This window comes from Mus caroli, unplaced genomic scaffold (assembly GCF_978045245.1).
Source record: "Mus caroli unplaced genomic scaffold, Mus_caroli_1 scaffold_2, whole genome shotgun sequence".
NCBI lineage: Eukaryota > Metazoa > Chordata > Mammalia > Rodentia > Muridae > Mus > Mus caroli.
The window spans coordinates 78,532,848-78,556,668 of record NW_028227257.1 but is presented as its reverse complement, the minus strand read 5'-3'; the positions used below and the strand labels follow the sequence as shown (position 1 = coordinate 78,556,668).

At 38.9% G+C, this 23,821-nt stretch overlaps 1 protein-coding gene and 1 pseudogene across 1 annotated transcript in view; both read right to left on the bottom strand.

Annotated features, from left to right (window-relative positions):
• Positions 1-23,821, bottom strand: part of Trim44 (tripartite motif containing 44) — a 102,835-nt gene that overhangs the window by 5,359 nt on the left and 73,655 nt on the right. The gene's annotated exons all lie outside the window — the stretch shown is intronic.
• On the bottom strand, positions 5,759-7,790 carry LOC147005860 (large ribosomal subunit protein eL37-like; annotated as a pseudogene).

Genomic DNA, 23,821 nt, shown 5'->3' with positions numbered 1-23,821 from the left:
CTGGAATTTGGTATTGTCTACCCCATTTTTCTATCACTACTCACTCCAATCCTAGGATGTTGCAATTACTATTTTCTGCACTGCCCAGATGAAGAAAGTGAAGATCTCTGAGATGTAAGAACCCAGGGTCCTTAAGATCAAGGTTTAATTTTGACTGAAGTCTAAAGTTTCATGCTGGCAGAGACAGAAAAGGTTTATAGTATATTAGCTCCCAGCTATGACCTAGAAAAGTTCTCAGAAAAGGATTAACTTTGTCTACATAAATCTATGTTCTTTGTTTCCTTCTGGGGAAACCATTAAAGGAAAAATATTCTAGCAGTGGGTTTCTAGTACTTCCCAGGTAGAAGCCCTTTAGACACAGACCTACAGAATTAGGTGAGTGAATACACTCTGGAAGCCAGAAGACACTTCAGTAATATGCCACATTCAGAATTCTGCCCTATTTCTACTCTTTTCCTGTTGATTGTCTTAGTCATGGGATGAAGGGTGCACGTAGGCAGGGCTGGCCAGAGGACTGACATTGAGGCAGTATTTGGTGGCCTCTGTCCCAAAGAAAACAAGGGTATTTTATACTTAGCTTCTAGCCACAATCAAAGAACAGATAAAACTGGCACCATATTCTCCCCCTCAGTATTATATTCAGAGCGAGCTCTTTTTGTCTCCTTGACAGTCTTATTTGTATAAGAGAGGACTGATGGTAACCCTGCCCTTTCCCTAAGCTGCAGTTTACTTTGTAACATTCTTGAGATAAAGGGTTCTTGAACCGACTGAAATTGTATTCAGAGTTTTGTCTGTGTGTCTCTTTGTCTGAGAAAGGCCATGATTTTCATCATAGTTTTCAAGAGGTCCATAACTCCAACCTCAAAATGAGAATATCAAACATACACATTTTCTTTTCCAGTTTTCAGGTTTGTTACTATAAAACTTGGAGCAGCTTAGGGAAAAGGTCAGAGGTATTTACTGACAAAAATCTATTCTCATTACCCTAAGAGAGATCTATTCCTGAGACTGAAAAGGTTTATCTCACCATTTATAGTATGAGACCTTGTGGCTCAGACATATCATTTATTGATTTCTTCCTGTGTATTAGACTGGATGGGCACAGTATCACCCAACAAGACATCACAGCTTAAGTATGATGTAGGCTGGGGAGATATTTTGAGTTCCTGTTGTTTTTTAGAAACAAGAAAACATTTTCATAGTAATAACCTGCTTCTTGTAATAATAATAAAAAGGATCTTACTCAAATCTGTAGCACAGTCCACCCCAGCTGGTCTATGGTCCTTTTGATGGGTACCTATAACTTCATCAGTGGGGCATCGTCTTCCTCTACATTCTGCTTCCACTTAGTACATGAGCCAGTGCACATCTGCACATTCTTATCTGAAACGCCTTCAAGTCTTCATCGTCTCCAGGTGAGGCAGCATAGCCTTTCTCTTTAGGCACTCACACTCTTCCACAGAAACACCTACCTGCCACACAGATCTACATCTGGATGGAGATGTACATTACAGAGACCTTTTTGGTGTCCGTTTAAGGAATATATTAATTTCTAATGAACAAGAGCAGGGGCAGCATTATATAATGACCCCAAGGTCATGAGACTGATGAAGCCTAAATTCTTGAGTGAATCTCAACTTCCTCTTGGCAGTGCCATATATTTTACAGTGTACAAATCAAAACTCAATATATCTTACCTAATACACATGCTTTAAAAAATGAAAAAAAAATCAAAATTTGATTCCTCCTAACTTTCCTTCAATACCTTTTGTTTTGGTATCTTATATTACAGATTAATATTAAACATGCTATTTCCCAATTGCTTTCAGATACCTGAGATGAATTTTTTTAAATGTGTGTGTGTGTGTGTGTGTGTAGCTGAGCATCCACCTGTATAACCACGTAGAGGCCAGAGGTAGATATTGGATGTCCACCTCCATCTCCACTTTAATTCTGAGACAGTCTTACACTGAACCTGAAGCTTGCCATTTCAACTAGATAAATGTCAGCAACCATGTGGCATCTGCCTGTCACCACCACTCTTATGCAAGTACTCTGGTGACAGGCATACATTGCCACACAGTTTTTATGTGAGTTTCAAATTTAGGTCCCTATACATTTGCAGCAAGCACTTTATGCATCAAACCATCTCCCTAGCCCTTTTATTTAATGACAACTTCAAAACTAAGGAACACAGGGATTGGACAGAAAGTTTCATGGTTCTACCCATCCTAAGGAGGTGTCTAGAAAAAAATTCCCCTGTCAATGATGATAATAGTGGGTCACTGAGTGCTGTGGATTGCTCAGTCACTGACTGATCTGGTTTGAAGGTAATTATATCTAGAAGTAGCAGTTTTAAAGCTGTAGTGCACATTCCCTGGGTGTTCTTAATGACTTTCCAGGGTCATCTTAAGGAGAACAATTTACATGTCCTTAATTTCTACCTATCTCCTCCCCTAGAAGTGATCATCTCAAGAACATGGGTATAGTTATCTTTGTAGCCCTGTCTACTTTCAAAATCACTTTATTTCCACTTCAGAAAAGATAGGTACATGCTTCTTGACACTGCCTTATCTATGCAAAGGCTTTAAAGTGATTCAGTGAGGGCAGGGTGAAAAATAGTAACACATCATTTCCTTATTTTTGTCTAGTCAAGGTAATATGATTATCAGTATATTTCACTAAGATTTAAACTCAGAAGACAGCTGTCAAAAAGTACCATACCAAAAAGTATGTCTATTTGAGTTGGATACAAACGAGATCAGATCTAACAGAAAGTGAGTGGGATTTGGCTACATAGGATATAAGAAATGGATCTGTCAATAAGATTATATAGGGAATATTGTCTGTAAACTTAAAAACTGATACCAGTTATGGCAAAAACTTACATAAAACGTCATGAAAACTACATAATGACAGAAGTTACATCCTTTTTACTTATCTAAACTTGACTGAAAGCTTCAGGAGTTGACTTAAAGGTAGGTAAGGAGGCACATACTTTTTCGTACATTTCTTTAAAGGATGTAAAATCAGAAAGTTTAGCTAATAGAACTAGGAGTACCTAAATTCTGAATGAGATGGTAGTGTAAAATTTAGCACCTCTCTGGTTAGGGGCAGGGTCTGGGGGAATGGAATGGGGCCAAGGAGTCCCAGGTGGTAAGTATGAGAAATCAATATCCTTTCCCAGACTTTGACATATGAAGAGAGCCTTTCTTTCTGTGGCACTTTTCAATGTAAACTGGGAGAGGTAACTCACACTCAACTCTAACCCTGCTGACAGAGGAGTTATCATGCCGAAGGGATGCTTTGGCAATTTTTAAAGATGTGAGCCACACAGACAGGTGGCTCAGCTTCCCAGTGTGTGTCCTCAAGAGCTGAAGAAATGGAAGAGGAATAAACACGTGGAGTAGGCACTCTGAGTTCACAAACTTAGGAGCTTCTTTTCCTATTATATGGATATATGATAATACACTTAATTTGATTTGGCATTACTTGTGTCTCATGTTCATGGCTATTTATTAATAATTTCTCTAAAAGAATTAATCAACTCAAGAGAATAGGGAAATTAAAAGGTATCGAGTTAGAGCTAAAAAAGATACATTTAGCATTCTTTTTAAAAATTAGGCCACATAGGCACTGCACAAAATGCTAACTAGGAGGCTAACTAGGAGTTTTTGTGGAAGCAACTGCCTAGTTCTAGTAAGTACTTCAGCTGTGTGGGGGATGGACCACACGCTCTGATCCAGGAGCTCTCCTCCATCAGACACACTCACCTCCCCCTACAGCTAGGCAGAAGGGGAATGGGCTGCTGTGCCACTAGGCATGGGAGCTTACTAGTACTGAGCTGTGGAACCAGGTTGCTGTGAATATAAAACAAAGTCAATGCTCCTGGTTCCTGGGTCTAAGGAGAAGAGCACCAGAAGGCTGACTTTCCAGTCCAGGTTCTGCTATGTGATTCTGGAACACATTTTTCTCACTTGAGAAAGTGGGATATAGCTGTCTCTTGTGAGAATATACCGGGGCCTAGCAAACACAGAAGTGGATGCTCACAGTCAGCTATTGGATGGATCACAGGGCTCCCAATTGAGGAGCTAGAGAAAGTACCCAAGGAGCTAAAGGGATCTGCAACCCTATAGGTGGAACAACAATATGAACTAACCAGTACCCCAGAGCTCATGACTCTAGCTGCATATGTATCAAAAGATGGCCTAGTTGGCCATCACTGGAAAGAGAGGCCCATTGGACTTGCAAACTTTATATGCCCCAGTACAGGGGAACCCCAGGGCCAAAAAGTGGGAATGGGTGGGTAGAGGAGTGGGTGGGAGGGTATGGGGGACTTTTGGGATAGCATTGGAAATGTAAATGAGGAAAATACCTAATAAAAATATTAAAAAAAAAAAGAAAGTGGGATAGCCTGAGCAATAAATGTAATTTAGGAAAAACTCCAAAGCAGATAAAGGCTAATAAGGTTCTCTCCAAATTGAACAAAGGATCAGACCTCTGCCACCAGCATGCATGCAAAACATATACACATAAAACAAAGTCAATAAACCTTTAAAAATACTTTGGATGTTATTCTTTTTACATAGACTCTGGTAGGTATCATCTCCATTTAAAAACAGGGACAACTGAGGTTCGAGGAAGTTACAGGATTTATTTGTTCAAGCCATAGCCTGTACATGGTAGATGCATGGGAAACAAATCAGCTTCACCAAATTCAGCAAAGAGGTGAGTTCTTAATATTCTCATCCCTTGTCTCTCAGTCCTATAACAAGTAGCAGTTATTTAAGATTTTTTAACACCTGAAAAACAGGACAGACAGAAATGCCCACCTTTTTTGTTTTTGTTTTTTCCTTTTTGTAGTGGAATGAAGAGATGTGTATTGCTTTTTAAGATTTAAAAAAAAAAAAAAAAAAAAAGGCAAACAGCCAGGTAAGAAGGTCTATAGAAGAAGGAAATACAGCCCTGAGATCTGTCTATAGAAGAAGGAAATGCAGACATGTTGACTTGGTTTGTCTCACAGTGCCCCTAGGTCTGCAGATAGATTTAGAGCCCTTAGAGAGGCTTGGTCTCTTGCATAGCTTTTGATCAAGTGTTAAGTGTGATCCCTATGAACCTAGCAGCCATTTTCATAGGTGGTGTTCCTCACACTTACAAGTGTGTGAAGCCCTACTTCTCTACAAGATTACATACAGTCAGTGCCCTGCGATAGGGAAGTAAATGGAGTAAATAAGAAAGGTAGGATCCTTAGCCTGCCAATGGCACATTTGCTTTAGAATTCTCTTTTTGAGGAATGAATCTTTTGTTGCTGCCAGATTAAGAACTGAAGTTACTTCTAGCCAAAAGAAAACAAAAAAGCAAAACAAGACCCTAAAACCAAAGTAACCTATTGAGTATCTTTTGCTTTTTACACTAAATAGGTACTACTTCTATGAAAAAGAAAAAATGTTCTATAGCACCATACACCGGGGATAATCCCCATTTAAACTCTGAAATATATTTGCATCTATCTTTACTATGCATGCATAAAATACAAACCTATCTTTCATGAAATCGTCTCGTACTTCCAAACCTCATTTTTAACCTACTTTGCCCACTCAACCATCAGTCATGAATATTTTTCTCATCAAAAATGTATTTAAGATTATGATTCATTATTGAATTCTATATATTTAGAAGTTCAAATATTGGCTATTTAAAGGATTTCCACCTTTTTACTATTTCCTATATCTTTGTGACATACATCAATGTGGATGAATCATCTTAACAATTTCCAAAGAAAAAGAGAAGAGGGGAAACTCCTAGGCATAGTTATACTTTTAAAATAGACTTTATATTTTACAAAAACTTTAGGTTAATAAAAAGAAATTATGTTTAGGTTTCGCTGTTGTCAACATGAAATGAGTCATATCTTGTTGTCATTTTCTGTTTTGGGAAACTACATTTAGTGGTCTTGATTCCTGGGGCTCCTGATGATTGCATGGCTACTCTTGATGGTATAGTAAGTACTGAGTGAGGTATTTTGTAGGGATGCCCTTCAGTAGGGATGTGTTGAGTGTCTTGCAGATGATTATGGGGTTTTGGAAGAAGACTTCAGTGTTCAAGTGCAGCCAGCATCACATACTACAAAGGTTCAAGTTCAATATAACTTCATACTGTTAAAGCTGATCATCAGCACTGGGTTCAATACTGATTGGTAAACATTCCTTTCCCATTTCCTATAGTGTACCATTTAGAAGAAAGGTATTATAAGAAGCCCAAATTGAAATGAGAATCCATACTCCTGTCTCCTTGAAGAGAAATTACATAAACCATCTGAAATAGTTTTGCATATAAGATTTTGTTGTTACTTTTACTCATCAGTTCAATCATCTGTACCAGTGTAGACTCCTGAGCCTTGACTTTATACTTGGGATTATAATCTAAAACTATATTGTTGTTCAGTTGTTCAGCTTTGGCCTTTAGAGGGCTTTTAGTTAGTTCTTAGCTTCCCATGCCAGTTCCTCAATGATGTGAACATTTTGGCTTGCCTTTGAGCTCTTCCTCACTTTATGGCATTAAAACATCCCCCAGGCTTGTCTTATGTATTTCCTAGCTCTTAGAATCAGCTATTTTTCCAACAAGCCAAGGGTCTGTCTGTCTGTCTGTCTCTCCCTTTCTCTCTTTTCTTTTCTTCCTTCTTCTTTCTTAAAAACAAAACAAAACAAAACAAAAACAGAACACTTATTTTATGACTGACTGAAATCCTCAAGATGAACTAGATGCTCCAACAGCTGCCCTCTTGGGTTTAGGTATTGTTCCTTCATGGAATCCATGGCTGAATCTACAATAGACACTATTTAGGTGCCTCATCTACCCAGTCCTAGTAGTGTTTCATTTCTTAGCTTTGGCACTCCAGTTATACTTTCTCTGGCACTTGCCAGGGTGGCTACAATTGTTACAGGTCGACTTCTGACGGTGGTAGGCCTTAGAGCCACAGCAGCATCACGATATGTACATCTTACTGTGATGCATTCCAAAGGATGATATTCCTTTCATCATCTTGCTTCTGTCTTGGAGACCAAAGAGACAGAAAGAGAGGGTATGCGTTTCTAAAGGCTCTTGATACACTACTGTTAAATTATCTGTGTGGCAGAAATCATTGTGTGCTGATTTATAATCATTACTCACATGGGAATGAGAATGTGAGGAGAGCCATTTTCCCTACACTCCTGCCACAAATTGGATGATTTTAAAGCATTTGCAGAAAACTGAAGTAGCACTGAGAGGAAAGGAAGAGGAGGAAGGGTGTTTGTTAGAGGCAAATGGCAGGAGAACAGTAAGTTTTCCTTTTCTCTGACATTATATTGGCTGTTTGCAACCTTCCTTCCTTCCTACAACACTTGTGGATCGCACATTATTGCTGATCTTCCATGGCGAGAATTGAGAGGAACCTTTCCACACCCTCTATTAGGATCCATGCAACTCAAGGGGGTGGAAAATTAGAAGCAGAAAATAGCTCAAAAGTTTGCCTTCCCTGTTTCCTCTACCTTCAGGAAATCACCTGACCCAGTTTTCTCATCTTCTCTTGGCATATCAATAATAGAAACCAAATCTCAAGCAGTTTCCTTTAAAAACAAAAACCAACAACCAAACAAAAACCACAACCAAACAAACAAAAACCACAACCAACCAAACAAACAAACAAAAAACCCCAAAAAACCAAAACCAAACCAAAACAAAAAACCCTTAAACCTAAGACTTAATAACGTCTGGGCTTCAAAACTTCAGTTAATCTAAGCTCCTAGATCTTACAAGTTACCAAGGAAGAAGGGGAAAAAGGAAAAGATCAATAAATGTTCTTATCCCTAATTTCATCTCTATATGAAAAGTAGTGAGTGGGTGTGAGTCTCATGATGACTGTGAGTTAAGGTCTGAAATATATAGACCACTACATGTTGGAAGAACTACAACTCTTAATAAACTAGTGCTACTTGTATGACTAAGAGTTAAGAATGCTGATCTAGGAGTTAAACATACCCGGTTTGAGTCACAGCTCTACCAGTTAGTAGAGCTTTTGAGTTCTGTGCTTTTACTTGAAAATAGAGGACAAATTAGTAACTAGCTATTTTAAAGTTGCTAAAAGGAATTAAATGAGATTAGCATATATGTATATATGGTCTCTCTATCTAGAGAATATATTAATACAGAGTATACACACACGTGTGTGTATGCATGCATGTGATTGAATATGGTATAATCTTCATACACCTTATGAATATCTAAAAGACTGAAATCACCACATAAAGAATGGATATTCTGAGAAACTTTTCTAGCAGACCATGTCACTTGTTGGTCCTAGAGACATTGTTCAGGCAACTATGTTAACAGGTTTTACAGGTAAACAGAAAGCCCATTTTCTTTTCTAGTTGATACTGAAAAAAAATGAGGTCTATATAACCACTCCAATACTAAGAATAGATTAAGATGCTATATCATAAACAATGACTGCTCTTATAAAAGAACAGCCTTGCTGATTAAGGGCAGGTCTGGTCAATGGACTGGTAAAACTCTTATCTTTGAGGGCTATTTTAGTTAACTTTCTATTGCTGCGATAGCATGGATCAAACAACTTATAGGAGAAAGAGTTTTGGAGGCTTAAAATTTTGGAGGGTTTAGAGTCCATGACTATCATGGTGAGGAACGTGTCAGCAGGCAGACAGGCGAGCATGGCATTGAATTAGTATCTGACTTTTATCTTGACAGCTAAATGGGAATGGCATGGACTTTTGAGACCTCAAAGCCTATCTCTAGTAGTATACCTCCTTCAACAAGGTCACACCCCTTGCCCTTCACAAACAGCTCTACCAATTGGGGACTAAGTATTCAAATATGAGCCATGGAGGCTATTCTCATGCAAACAATCCCAAGGACATAGCAGAAGCAAGCTTATTTTTAACATATTCAACGAGAAAACTTCAAAAGCCAATTTATATCCACAAAAGAAAATTCTCATCTTGCTTCCATATTAAATAGCTACATGTTTGGAATCTTCCAGTGCTGTGCAACCAAGCTGTGAACTAGTCTCAAGAGAGACCCAGTTGCAAGAGTTTGAATCATCCACCCCTCGCTTTAACGACCCATGGTAGAAGAGAGGTAAGAATGTCTGTCATTAGTCTTCCAGGCTGGAAGAGTAAACTTCCAGGTGAAAGAGTGTTTAAGTCACTGTTCATTCAGATGAAATGTCACCTGAAGCTTGGATCCAGTAGTGGGAAAGCTACACTGGAATGTGGCTGTGACCACTAGTAGAAAAAAAACACATACTAATCTTCAAAACTCTATTCTAGCACACATAAACAGTAAATTTCTACACTGGTTAAAAGAGGGCCCAGATACATTACAAGCATTCACTATAGGAATATTGTAATTATTTGTTAGATACTGAGGTAATCACTTTGCTCACATTTTTATATTCAGTTTTCACAACAACTGTGTAGCAACAGGGATACTTCAATTTATAGATAAAGAAAATGAAGAAAAAATAAGAAAGTGTCATCTCAAGGTCCCAGAGCTAGGCAGGACTACAACTACAACCAAGGCCTGTGATGGTTAGGCAATCCATTAGAAGGCTCGTGAAGTTAATCTCTTGGCATCTACCCAACTAGCTTCTAGCTAATGCCTCAATGCTAAAGATTTTCCAAGGCCCTGGCAGACTCAAAACTTCACTTTGGTGACAATTGCTAGAAAATGTCTTCATGTTATGAAGAATCCCCAACAGACATGTCAAAAGGGAGTAAGACAACAGCTACATTATTTTTTTCCCTTCAGCTTTTATAGCTATAGCTTGTCTCAACTTTCCTGTTATAACCTTGCTGAAAGGCAGCCTTTTCCCTCAGCTTCCAGCAAATAGTCATGCCAAAGACCTACCACCAAGACACATGAGAAACAGAATCATTCAGGACATTTAGAACAGAGTCCCCCAGGTCAATTTCAGTTCTGTCTGTCCAGAGTCAGAAGCACCAAGTGTGCTTTTTATTCAGTTCTACAGTAGTAGTTTTCAGCTTGGCTCATTTTCTTCTCCTCTGGAAAATGGAATCTAAATTAAATTCAGATGATGTGTCCTCACATGCCCATAGTTCAGTAACAGGCTTGGAACTTAGGAAACATTCTCTTAGTAGCATTTGGCTGATGAGGCGAAGGTGGAGGAAGTGGAGCTTCAAGGCAGAAACTACATCCAACAGAAAAGAAGAGCTTCTCTAGTGCTATTAAGTCTATCTATTTGGAGAACCCTTAAGGAAGACAGCACACGATGCTAGCATTACCTACATAAGGATATGACCAGGATTCCTGACCAGACTTGTCATCTGAATTATGTGCCTTTGACAAAGCCATTTAACCTCATTATCCATTATTTTAGTGATCTGTGGAACAAAGTCATCAAGTCATTCATTCTTTCAGTGAAAATATTCATTGAACAGTTGTAATATATTAAGCACTTTAATAGGTGCTGCCTTATAGTACGAGAATGACTGTTTAGCTCTCATGGAGCATAATTTCCAATGAGGAAACAATAAGCAAACTAATTGTACTGAGTAGAAAGTACTATGAAGAAAGGGAAACAAGATGATAGGATAAAAAAAAAAAAAGATGGGTGCTTGTGTCAGGGCTATTCAGGAAAATGAAAACATGAGTATTAAATAATAGATGGAAAGTATTTAACATACTGCCTAATAATTAGTACTCAGCCACATTCAAATCTTTTTTGTAACTTCTATATTTGTCTTTTTCATCTCACAGTAGCTGAACCCCTACTATGTGCAAATGAAAAAGGAATGAAATATAGTTAAGTACCTTACAGTGTGCAAAAATGTAAGTAGTCTGCACACTTCAAGAGAAGGAAGTGACGACTCTGATATAACAAGTAGGCAATGGTTCTATCACTCATCACTGACAGATGGATTGCTACTTTCCAGGAAGACAATGGGGTCAGGAGGGAGGCATGCCAGGTAGAAGGACAGCTTGAGTAAACTCTGCAAGATGTGAAACAGCTTAGCATGGTCACAGGGCTGTGAAGAGTCCAGAATAGCTAGAGATAAAGCAGGAGAGAGTAGGCTGAAAGTGACTCATCAGTAGCTCCCAGGCTTCTTTTCATGGGTCATTCTGAAATGTCTCTTAAGATGGGGGATGTAGACAGGAAAGAATAGAAGACAAGAAAGGTGTCAGAGCCCCATATGGCGTCTACCACACTGCCAGCACTTCAAAATGTGAACAAGAGCAATGTTTAAAATATTCAGGCTACATTCTGTGCAACATTCCCCAAGACAGCACAAACAGATGTTTTAGGAAAAAAGAAAAACAAATACCCAGTGTTAACTCAATCTAAACTCTGCGAGGGGGAAGTAGGCAGGCATTAGGCTACGGAAATGTACTTATATGAACAGGATTGTCTGAGACTCAGCATCAAAGTGTGTCAAGAGCCAGTGTCCTAATGCTGAGGGTCTAGAAGAAGAGACACTTGCTTCTAAACAGAGCCTGGGGGTCCCTTTTTGCCAGAGCCAAAGTAACTTGTCTGTCCTAAGGCTCATGCCAGGGACAGAACAAAAACTCTCTTAATGGGGAAAGGAAACTCTGGGGAGACATAGATGTCTTCTGCCAATAAGCCATAGGTCTCTGTGGGACAACTTCTCCAGGACTCTGAGTAGGTGCCTGATTCCTATTCACCTATCTCCTCTCCTGCAGCAGGTATGTTTACTACTAGGAAATGAAAAAAAATGCTATGAAAACTCTCTCTACCTGTACCCTAATCCAATATTCAAGAAGCTGAGAAAACAGCAGGCACAGAACTCAGCTGAATCTGCAGGATTTCTTTGTACAGCCCTGGCTGTCCTGAAATTCACTCTGTAGACTGACTAGGCTGGCTTGCCTCTGCTTCCCAAGTGCTGGTATTAAAGGTGTGCACCACTACCCATTGAAGAACAACTTCTCTAAGATTTTTTGCTTACTGGCCTCTGCAGAACTATTTAAAATAATGAAGGCCTTATACGTTTCTCACATGCTCTCATGCTCAGTATCTGTTACTTATAGAAGTAGCAGGTTCCTAAGACAGGTTCCTACAGTCATCTGAAAAGGTGACTATAACATTTACTTCAGCCAATCTTACCAGAGGGTCTTTTCTGGATTGTACTCCAGTGTTATCCGATGAGAGACAGCATCAGTCTGGTCATTACTAGAAGATCCCCCACCCCCAAATCCATGACAACACCAAACAGGGGAGAGGGATGAGTGAAAGGAGAGAAACATACACAGAGGGAACTGAACATGGTAGCCTTCCATTTATTACATGTCATCTAGTTTAGATTAAACAAAGCTGACTGCTCTGTACTCAAAGTGTTCTGCATACTGGAGGAAGTAACTGATTCTGAGTAAGAGAATATATGAGAAACATCCAGAGCCTTCATTAGTTTCAACAGCTCTGCAGAGGCCAGTAAGCAAAGGCCTTTCTATAAAAGTTGCTCTTCAATGGGTGGTTGAAGCACTTGGGAGGCAGAAGCAGGACAGCCCTGCACAGAGAAGCACTCTCTTGAAAAATAAAAAGGTGGGGGGAGTTCTTAACTATTCTTGTCATATATTTGAATTGTTCATCTGCTTGAGTCAAACATTGGCTGTGGGACTACCATAACCCAGGTGAGTACCAGTAAGTTGCTGGATGAGCATGTTGTAAGTTGTAATCACTGAGATGGTCGGATGAAGGTAGATGGATGGTTAGACTTTACTGGAGAAAGAAAAATGCCCAGCTTTAAGGGGGCTAGGACTAGTATGTGTGAACACAGTGCTAAACACAGGTAAGAATTGCTAAAGGCACATTTACTTTCCTATGTTTTTCCTAAAGCCAATTTTCCTATGACATTGAAATGACACAATTCTATAACTTCAGACTCCATCCGAATCTGTGCTTATTTCAACACAAATCTAGTGTCCTGTTATTTATTTATAACACTTATAAAATAGTCACTCTCTGCTGGCCCTACTATAAGGCTCTGCCAGATAGAACAGTACAAAATACCCAAAAGAGCACCAGGGGACAATGCCCTGAAGAAAGCCTAAGTCTCTGCTAAGGCTACCTAGCCGAAGGTCACCGTCAACAATCTCGATGACAGGCTTCCCTGCTGTCAAAACTTCCAATCTTGCTTTTCAGACTCAAGAAGCCATGTCCAAGAGAAACAAGTGTTAGTCAATCTTTCCACTTCTTAGTAACTCTCCTGAAAAACTGACCCCCCACTCCCACCCCCCCGGCTTCAGTTTTCTTGCTTGTGACTCTTTATGACTATAGCATAGAAAACACTGGTAAATGATCACTGTTTCCATGAAATATTATGAGGACAATGTCTGCCTATAGTAGACATCTACAAGATATTGCTCTGCTCCTGCTTCCTTAAAGGATTACAAGAGTCTCAAGATGCTTACGTTCAGAGCCCCAACCTGCCTTATTTAATACAGAACAATGTATTACAGACAGTCTCTACACTAGCATGAGAAGTTAACATAAAATACATAGATTGCTTTGCTTTCCGAACCCACTCTTAAACATTCCCTGGCAATTCACTGAGGCCAGGATAAATGTGGAGGAATGGTTAACAGAATAAGGATTTCATGCATTAATTCTAGGAGAAGGGAATTCTTTTGGGGGTTGTTTTTATATTTAAGATCATTTGCTGTGAGACAACAAAGACACTCCTTTATTAAACTGTTTTAAGAACCGATAGATAGATAGATAGATAGATAGATAGATAGATAGATAGATAGATAAATGTAACAACTCTCACAGTTTAAATAAAGCCCCTGGAAGTCTGTTTTTGTTGTTGTTCATTTGGAGAGATGGTTATTTCTCCACAAATTGATTCTCCAGGTATCTCTCCAGTCAAATTGTTTATAGTACTAGGGGCCCTGGTGGGCTTAACCCACTAAAGGATAGTTATAATCATTTGTTCACCGAAGAGAATGGGCAGACAAAGCCCTGGAAAAATAAATGCAATGGAGGCTGGGAACTACTGGTGTATGTAAAAAGTAAGATGAACCCCCCCCCCCCCGCATTTATCTTTCTTTTTTTTTTTTTGGTTTTTCGAGACAGGGTTTCTCTTTATAGCTCTGGCTGTCCTGGAGCTCACTTTGTAGACCAGGCTGGCCTCGAACTCAGAAATCCGCCTGCCTCTGCCTCCCGAGTGCTGGGATTAAAGGCGTGCGCCACCACGCCCGGCTCGCATTTATCTTTTAATTGTTTTAATTGGCAGGGATGGCTATGCTTTATATATGTAAAGTCTGAGGCTTACAGTTGGAGCCCACATTTGTCCTATTATAAAACCCATGGTTTCCAAGAAATAGAAAGTGGGGGCTGACTGTGGATTTTTGTCAGGCCTGCATCACTCAGTTCTCATTAATTAGGAGATGGATGGGCACTATGCAAAGTATGGTAGAGCTTCCATGCAACTGATCAAAAGATGTTTCAACCTAACCAGTCTCAAGTAGACTATAATACAATCTCTCTGGTGGATCTCTCTTTGATCTTTTGGTTATCATTTATCAAAGAAAGGGGTATATAAAATAAAGAAAATAAACCAAGTAAACTTTGGGGGGGGGTGGTATTTGTCTCTCTGAATACTAGTGCCACCAGCTGTTAAATGTGTCACCTATAACCTATGTAATAGTGTGTGAGCCTAAATAGGAAACTTACTAAGGTTCTAGCACAGAACAGTATTTTTTAAAATAAACTATCAATGTAGCTTTTGCTTTATTTTAGATTAATAGTTTATAAAGCTCATAGGCTGACATCAGCTTGTTCTCATTCAATAAATAAGCAGTATTTACAGTTGAAAAAACAAGTCATGAGTTCTTTCATAGCTAAAACCAAACAAGAGGGAGGGTATAGGGGACTTTCGGGATAGCATTTGAAATGTAAGTGAAGAAAATACCTAATAAAAAAATTGGAAAAAAAAAAAAAACAACAACAAACAAGACAAAAGAACTGCAGTGGAAGTACAGGGGACACAGATTTAAACAGTCATATTTTCTGTAGGGCTGGCTCTCTCTCATATGCTTCAATTACTTTAGAGCTGAAGAGCTTTGCAAAAACTGGATACATGTGGACAGTCAGGAATGGTGAGCATTTAGAAGGTCAAAGATTCGTGGGATGACTTGATGCAAAAGGCTTCGCTCTAGCTTAGGGTCTGCAAAGGTAGATTTGTTAGGCACTGTGCTCACAAGGGCATCTCATCAGAAGCAGTGCTCAGGCTGGTTTTCAGGCTTCCCTGACACTTTATTTGAACAGAGCAGTGAAATGAGGGAGAGTCGTGCTGTTACCAAAGTATTCCTGCTCTTACCTATAGTGGCTGAAGTCTGAGCCGAATAGGAGCACAGACCAAAAGTTTTAGTTTTCCTACAATTCTAATGTAAACTTGGTCTGGTGGTACACTGCACTTGCCTCCTCTGCTCAGTCCGCAAAAGCCTGAAGCAGATGCTGTAGGAGGCAGCTTCCCTCTACCTTCATCTCCATGTCCCTTTCAAAAAGGCTTTGCAGGCTGAAAAAAAGACTAACACTGCCCACAGCAAAAATAAAATGTCCTTCAAATCACTGCCCTGAGGAAATGGTGGACATTATGGCAGACTGCCCAGACACAGGTCTCAAATGTTTTTGTCCTCTTGATGTTTCTTCCTACAGATATACCAGTCACTCACTATTTGAACCCACGCATGGGGATCAGAGGTACAATTTAACAGTTACTTATTTGCATTTTAACTAATCCCTTAAAACTAGGCATTTGATTAGACAGAATTTGTATAAAATATTAGTAGGTTTCTAGGACAAGTAGGACAAGTATTAGTAACTTTCTAGTCTGAAGGGGCAGAAAATAATTTCTATAACATTACTGCTTGGGTTTCATCTAGGCTTGTATTTCTGGACAGGCACAGGGAAACTAGTTCTTCCAGTTATTGACAAAAGAGTCAGTGATACTTTGTATATAAAAATTAAATCTTGAAAGACACAGAAAAGGAAAGTACCTCCCACGTCCATGCAACAGAAAAGGAGACACTGGAAGTTCAATAATGAATTTTTGGGTAGATTTTTAGCTATAAAATTCTGGTGAGATTTACTATCACAAAAGATACAGAGAGCATTTTAACTTCCCTATGCCAGGTTCTAGAAAAAGTCTTAAGCCTTTTTCTTCTTCCCTTCCTTCCCCTCCTTTTTTGGGCACCATTAGTTTGAGGCAAATGAACATTTTCTGAATGCTTAACACATATGTCTTTAGTATATACAGAAAAACATAATACACTAACACATTCTAAGTTTAGTTTACAACCACTATCTTGTCTTGGATTTAATATGTCAGTGATCTTAGACAGGGTTTCTGTGTGTAGCCCTGGCTGTCCTGGAACACACTCTGTAGCCCAGGTTGGCCTTGAACCCAGAAATCCACCTGCCTCTGCCTCCCAAGTGCTGGGATTAAAGGCATGCATCACCACTGCCTGGCTATGAGTCAGTGATCTTAAAACAAAGTAGTCAAGTTTTATTTTGGGGGCATTCCTAGATACTTACAAGATTTAGTTGGTGTAATACAAATGTACTATTTTTTGGATATTATTATATTCTGTTAACTACAAGCCCTCTTAACCCTTTAATTTCCCTTTAACTTGTGAATAAAGACCCATAATACTAGCTCTTACAAGTTTTTTTTTTCCCAAGCACTCTTTAACTGCTAAGCTCAGAAACAATGACTGATAAATTGTGTATGTCTATGTACATCTGACATAATGCACCCCTATCGACAGGTACACCATCATGTGTAGATACATTGTGCAAACAAAGGAGGTCATTTCTTGTATAACAGAAGACTATATCCCCCTTCCACAAAGCTTCCAGAGCTTTATATCCATGCTTAGCCTTTACTATATACCCCAGCTCTTACCATAAAGATCAGTTCACACAACTACTCCCAATCCCAGCATCCTCTGCTTCCAAGTGGGATTTTGTCTCACTATTCACTCTCACCACGGAAGGTTATGCCAATATATGGCTGATGGACAAGCAGATGGTAGGTCCTGAGCTTAACAGCAACCCCTGGTGGCTGTGCACATAAGGGTAAAATCTTAGAGGACTCCCTTTTCCCTGCCTTACAAAATCTAAGTGCAGTTTATGCCTAAAAAGTAGTGCAAACATTCACAAAGAAATCTGCTTGCATACGTTTGCCAGTAAGCATAAAAATACTCTTCAATGTGCCCTTTCAGAAAAGACCTAGACTCTCATTTCAGACACACAATTCATTTTGATCAAACCATTGTATCTGCTACATGAATACAAGAACATATGCACACACACAGGGCACCCCTCATTTCCTCTCGAGTAATGGGAGCCTGGGCAATACTTTAAGCATTCATTTTCTAAAATAAATTAGAACAGAGCACTGAAAACACCAGTGACATCTGCATGAAAACAAAATGTAGTCATTAGAGTTGGTGCTATTACAATGAAAGGAAATGTATTCATAATGATAGAACACTTAAAATAATGTGTTTCTAGATTCTGTGTTCATAAAAACAATAATGAAGAAATAACATAGGTTACATAAATTAACAGGAGTAACAGGGGCAGAGTACTTCCAGGGCTCTGGACAATGTCAGTGGCATGGTGCATTCCTAGATACACAGGGACAAAGTTTTGACAGTGAAAAGATAGAAGAGGCTTGAAAAGCATCAGGCTGACACTAATAAAGTCTGAATTCTGTTTCTGCTCCATTCCATCCAGTTTTGTGATACTGGGCAAATGACATCAATACTTGTCTATACCTCTGTTACTCAGATATATCTATAAAACAAGGAGAGCTCAATCCCCTCCCACCAGCCCCAGGATAAAGTGCTTAGCATGTAATGCATTGTAGGCATACAAATAATCAATAAAATCCTTTTGTTTTTGTTATCACTAAGTGTGTGACACTGTGATTTCAGCATTATTTACTTCTCCAAATGAAGTGGAATTAACAATCCCCCCTTTCTAACACACAAGCTTATTATGAGCAGCAAATGAGATTGAAAATCAGCCTCGAGCAGCTTGGACTAACAATTTCACTTTGGGTTGTTTTTTTTTTTTTTTTCACCACTCCAAAACTCCCCTTCTCTCAGAACCCAGACATAGTCAAAGCTGGTCCTTGGCATAGACACTAACTTACATAATATTCTTTTTGTATGGACACAGGTTTTATTCTTCAGATACCATCCTTCTTTTACTTGTCTTTTTTTTGAGACAGGGTCTCTCACTGCTCTGGCGGTTACTGTGTATAGGCTCGGCTGGGTGTCTGTGAGCCCCAGGGAATCCCCAGGTCTCTATTTCCTAGAGCTGGGGTTAAAACTGAACCACTGCACCTGGCATTTCTACATGGACTCTGGGCATCATATTTGGGTCTTCCCTGCCTCCATTTGAATTATATATTTCAATCTGTGTTCTGGAACTCCATTTGATATCATTGCATTACAAAATTACCTGCATTTTAAGTTATAGCTTCATTATCCTCCTCTGGGTTGAGAAAAGCATAGATAACATTTATTTAAAGGTTCATTTATTTATTTTATGCATATGAGTACACTGTCACTCTCTTCTTGCACACCAGAAAAGGACATAAGATCCATTACAGATGGTTTGAACCACCATGTGGTTGCTGGGACTTGAACTGAGGACTCCTGGAAAAGCACTCAGTGCTCTTAATTGCTGAGCCATTTCTCCAGCCATATTAAAATATTCATAGGTAACATTTTAATAGTTATTTCACATGATTCAGGCTTGACTTCATGGCTTTTCCCCCACTCCCTAAAGTGTTTTATACCAAATACTCAATCTACTCTTATTTACACAAAATAGTTTTATTTCTTTCTTGGCTATTTACAATATTTTGTTTTCCTTCTTTCTTGGTAGTAGTCTTATCTGGCACCAAAACACATGGTCACATTACTCAGCAGTTCCCTTTTGAGGTGTCCAAGTTCCATTTTGGTGACCAAGGCTCTGGAAACTTTCTGTTGTATCAGATACTGACTCTTCTTGCTGTGGTGTACAACTCAGGATGCACATAAAGTTCTCTGACAGAAAACAACATAAACTCTCATGCCCTCACTTCCTCACAAACCAACTTGTCTCTGGGATTCATATAACTGCCTCTGTCTTAAAGTAAGATTATTAGCTTTCTTTCCAAAATACCCCCAAAATGATAACACCAAATAATGTAACACAGATTTGCATGCATGATGACATGTGGTCAATGGTGAAATTATATATGCAGGTGGTAGTATCATTATACTGCTTAATGATGTCATAGCTGTTTAAAAGTTCATTCTATACACTCACATAATGACTAGCAACACATTTCTCAGAATGGCTCCCTCTTGCTGATGTATGACTATATTATAATTTAGATGGTATGTCAGAAACATGTTATATCATTATTAAACACATGACATCAGGGGAAAAAAGTCTAAAACATGTAGTGATCTCATTGTAGGTCTGAAGCTCTGTGCTTTTTATTTGCAGCTTCATGTCCAACTCTCCTATTCATTTTGGCTTGGCTAGCTCCTTGGTTTAGTCAGCTTTCCACTCAAACAAACCTCCATCAAAGCTTTGAACATTTTCCTCACCCTCTACAGCAGCCTGTTCTCCCAAGCTTCCAGTTCACTTCTCCTTGTTTCAGTTTCTCTATTACATTTCTATCTGAATTTAGTTTGTTATTTAGTGGTTAGTTTTGCTTTGCTTTTCGGGGACAGAGTCTCAGTGTGTAGTCCAGGCTGGTTCTAAACTTCCTTCTTTAGCCCTAGACATTGAGTCGACAGGCTAAGACTTGAGTACATTTTCAAGACTGTGAGCATGTGTCTACCCTAAACCACGAGGGGTTTCCTGTTCACTTCTTACCTGATGCTCACTTATTTTATTTAAATGGCTAATGTACCCACAGAGGTAAGGACACTGATCCATTCTGGAGAACTGTGGGTGTTGATGCTTCCAAAACATAAGTCCTTAGGTTTTATCAAATGAGAGCATTTGAAGCCACAAGGCCTGCTGGAGAGAATACTTGTTACAGCTTTTGGGAAACCCCAACACTTATATTCATTGCATTCTTTCTATTCACTTGTTCACCAATAAGCACCAAATAAATGCCAACTGCTTGTGTAGACCTAGCGAGAACCCTGAGCAGTTATTAAATGGTACTCATTATTACTAAGAAGATCTCCAGTCTACAGACAGGAAACCTTGAGGATAAAGAGTTTATATAAACTACCTTCTTTTTTGCAATATATTAAAATTTTTATTGCTTATTGCATGATTAAAATTTGTAAATTAGCCAACCCTGTCTTCTATTCAGCAAGTGATGAGTATGCTCTCGCGCTCACTCTCTCTAATTTCTTTATTAGATATTTTCTTTATTTACATTTCAAATTTTATCCCCTTTTCTCATCCCCCCCACCCCGCCTCTATCCCATCCTTCCTCCCCTGCTCACTAACCCACTCACTCCTGTTTCCCTGTCCTGGTATTCCCCTACACTGGGGCATCAAGCCTTCACAAGCCTCTGGTACATATGTGGCTGGCCTCAAATTTGCAATTCTTCTGCCTCACCCTTTCCAAGTGCCATGTGTATAGGAACACTCCACTCCACCACACTTGATTTAATTAGGTCTTTGTGATGTCAAATCCTATGCTGTTAATAACCACATTCTAGCAAGTAAGTTCTGAACATGCCTTGGTACCTATAAGGGTGCTAGATACTTCCTTAAATTGAAAATAATCAAGGCTAGATTATGACTTTCCTTAGGCTGGAAGATTATATCTTATTATATTTCTAGTCCCCTACACAAACAATACCAACAGTATTTGTTGAGTTACTTGATGAGAATGTGACTCCTCTTCTAAAAGACATAGCATAATAAAAACGACAAGCTTATATGAATAATTTAACTTTTAAAAACGGAGCAAAGCACAAAACTACAATGGGTCAGTGTGTACAGAGTGGGGAGTACAGCCAAGGACATAGTCTTTCTCTGTCAGTACTCAGTAGTCAGGAGCTAGACTAACCTCAGCAAGACAGACTCAAATCTTTCAAGGTATGACAGGTAGAACAAGTAAATGAACTGGGCTGAAGACAGACTGTGGTACAGTGAAACACACACTCTAGTTCTAGCTGGTGACCATCCTGGAGAAACAGTCACCCAATGTTGCTAAAGTTATTCTGAAAGAAGCTGGAAAATCTGCTCTTTAATGTGAAATATTTAGATTTTAAATACTGATCTGAAATTTAAAAGATATTCAAAGCAGACAAAACATACCTTTAGGACAGATTTGATTGATGACTTAAGTTTGCAGTCTTAAAATTCAATTAGTAACTCATAAATTTTAAAATATTTTCATGTGTATGTGAGTGCATGTGTATAAACATACATGAGGGTGTCAGATACCTTGGAGCAGGAGGTACAGGTGGTCATCTGACCAGTTTTCAGTGCGGGACAGAACTCTGGTCCTCTGCCAGAGCAGCAGCAAGTGCTGTCAACTGCTGAGCTACCTCTGTAGCACTATTTCAAAATCCTTTCATATTCAAGGGCCCTCACTTACCCTCAATGGACTTCAGATTGTGAAATTCTTAGTTTCTTGTTTTGTTTTGGGAGGGGGAACAAATTTATTTAGCACATTGCAAAGAGAGCAACATGCAAGTCTTAATCTTCTAGCAAAAGCTTTTCAAGTACTTAATTAGTTTTCATATAAGAATTAAATATATAATTGACTACATTATAATTATAGACATATATTTAATGAATAATTAGATATATTATTCAGGTCTTCATAGGAGAAGAATATTAATGCTAACTCTATCCTAAAAAAATAAAGTTGACATTTTTATGAGTACAGCTTAATGTTAAGATTTTTCCATTAAAGTTTTAGATTACTTAAAATACATCATAGATTTTATTTCTATCTTGCAATTTAGAAATTATATTTACTGAATTAAGCAAGTGGGCTCTATGATCTAATAGCAGTATAGTAGGAAAATATGTACTCTTAAGATTTATACTCTAAGAGACAGTTTTCATCCTAGCCTTTACTAATGCTCTAAGTTTGATTTCTGTTGCTGTGAATAAAAACTATGGCCAAAAGCACTTGTGTGTAGTTGTGTGCTCTGTGTTTGTGTAGGGAGGGCAGGTACGGGTATAGGTGTGTGTGTGGGTGTGTGTTCCATCTTACAGTTACATCATTGAGGAAAGTTACGGCAGGAACTTAGGCAAGAGCCAAAACAGAAACCATAGGAGGTTTCTACTGGTTCACAGCCTCTGGGCTTGGATCAGCTATTTTTTTCTTTTTTTAAATACAGCCTAGGCCCACATGCCTAGGGATGTAATACCCACAGTGGGCTAGACCTTCTTACATCAATTATTAATCAAGAAAATGCCACACAGATATGCCTACGGCCAGTCTGATGGAAGCAATTATTCAATGGAGGTTCCCTTTCCTCAGGTGTGTCAAGCTGACAACCAAGATTGACCATCAGTAAATTATGCAGCTTCTTTAGTAATTTCAACTACATCATAGGACTTTCCTGGGTAGTAAAATGAAATCAAGGAGACACGCTGCTTTGTGGGGTGCCTGTTACTATCAGGATATTAACTTGTAAGACTTTGCTAATTTCTGTTCTGTGCCTAGGCTCAAAGCTTGAATCCATGTTAAATGCTCTTTTTGGGCCACCTAAAATGAATCACTGAACTTTTAATCTTCATTCTTCACTTAAACTTCATTTAAAGCATCTTACATGGTAGGCCTAAACAGATCCCTTTTCATCAGTACTCACAGACTATGGCCCAGAAAGTGCTACAGCGAGGCACAGTAATTAACGTCTTAGATTGATTAATAGTGTTAGAGAAGTTTTCCTACTGTCAATACACTCTGTAGCTACCCACCATTCCACTACCTCTACCTGACTGAGCAAGTTCTCAGGGCCAGGACCATTAGGAGTCTACATAATTCTAACTGTATCCATCACTTACTGAATACATGAGTGCTGAGCCCTGTTCCTGCAAAGTACAGGTAGAAAACCTGAAGGTCACAGGTCGACTCAGTTTCCAAGATTATATCCATTAAAAAATGATTTGAGTTTTGACTTTTGAATCTATATTTATCTTAATTCAAAGGCCATTCTGTCTGGACTGCACTAAGTTCCCTCTCTTCAAGTAAGAAATCTTGGGTATATGTATTTGTGTATTTGTATATGTATGTAAGTGTTTGTGTGTACATATGTGTATGCCCTCCTTTCACAAACACAGAACATTTTGAGACTGTTTCTCCATTATTCCCATCACAGTAGAGAAACAGAACTGGCAGTGCCTCCAACCTCCTTCCTGATTCTCCCTCTTAGAATAGAATACCAGCATCGAGGATTATCCATTGCAAACGACATCTGACTGATAGAGGTGGCAGCCTCGTATGATGACAAGTCTTTTATTTGCTCCTATCTACATAAAGTAAATATTATCCTCAGTTAAATCACATTTGTGATCCATGCTTTTATTCCTCTCATCATAACTGAAAGAAGCACCTTGATAACACCCTGCTTAATATTATTCTTATCGTTAAAATAGTTCTGGATCATGAATAAAATGACAATTCTACGATCCTCAGAACCATGATGATGGGGAACACACATCACCTTCTATTGCATCTTTCCCCACGGTGGCCGAGTGGTTGATGACAGCCTGCGTAGGGGTGAAGACGCAGACACTTAGTTGTTGAGTCTTACCAAAAGTCATGCCATTAGGTGAGCAGATATCAGA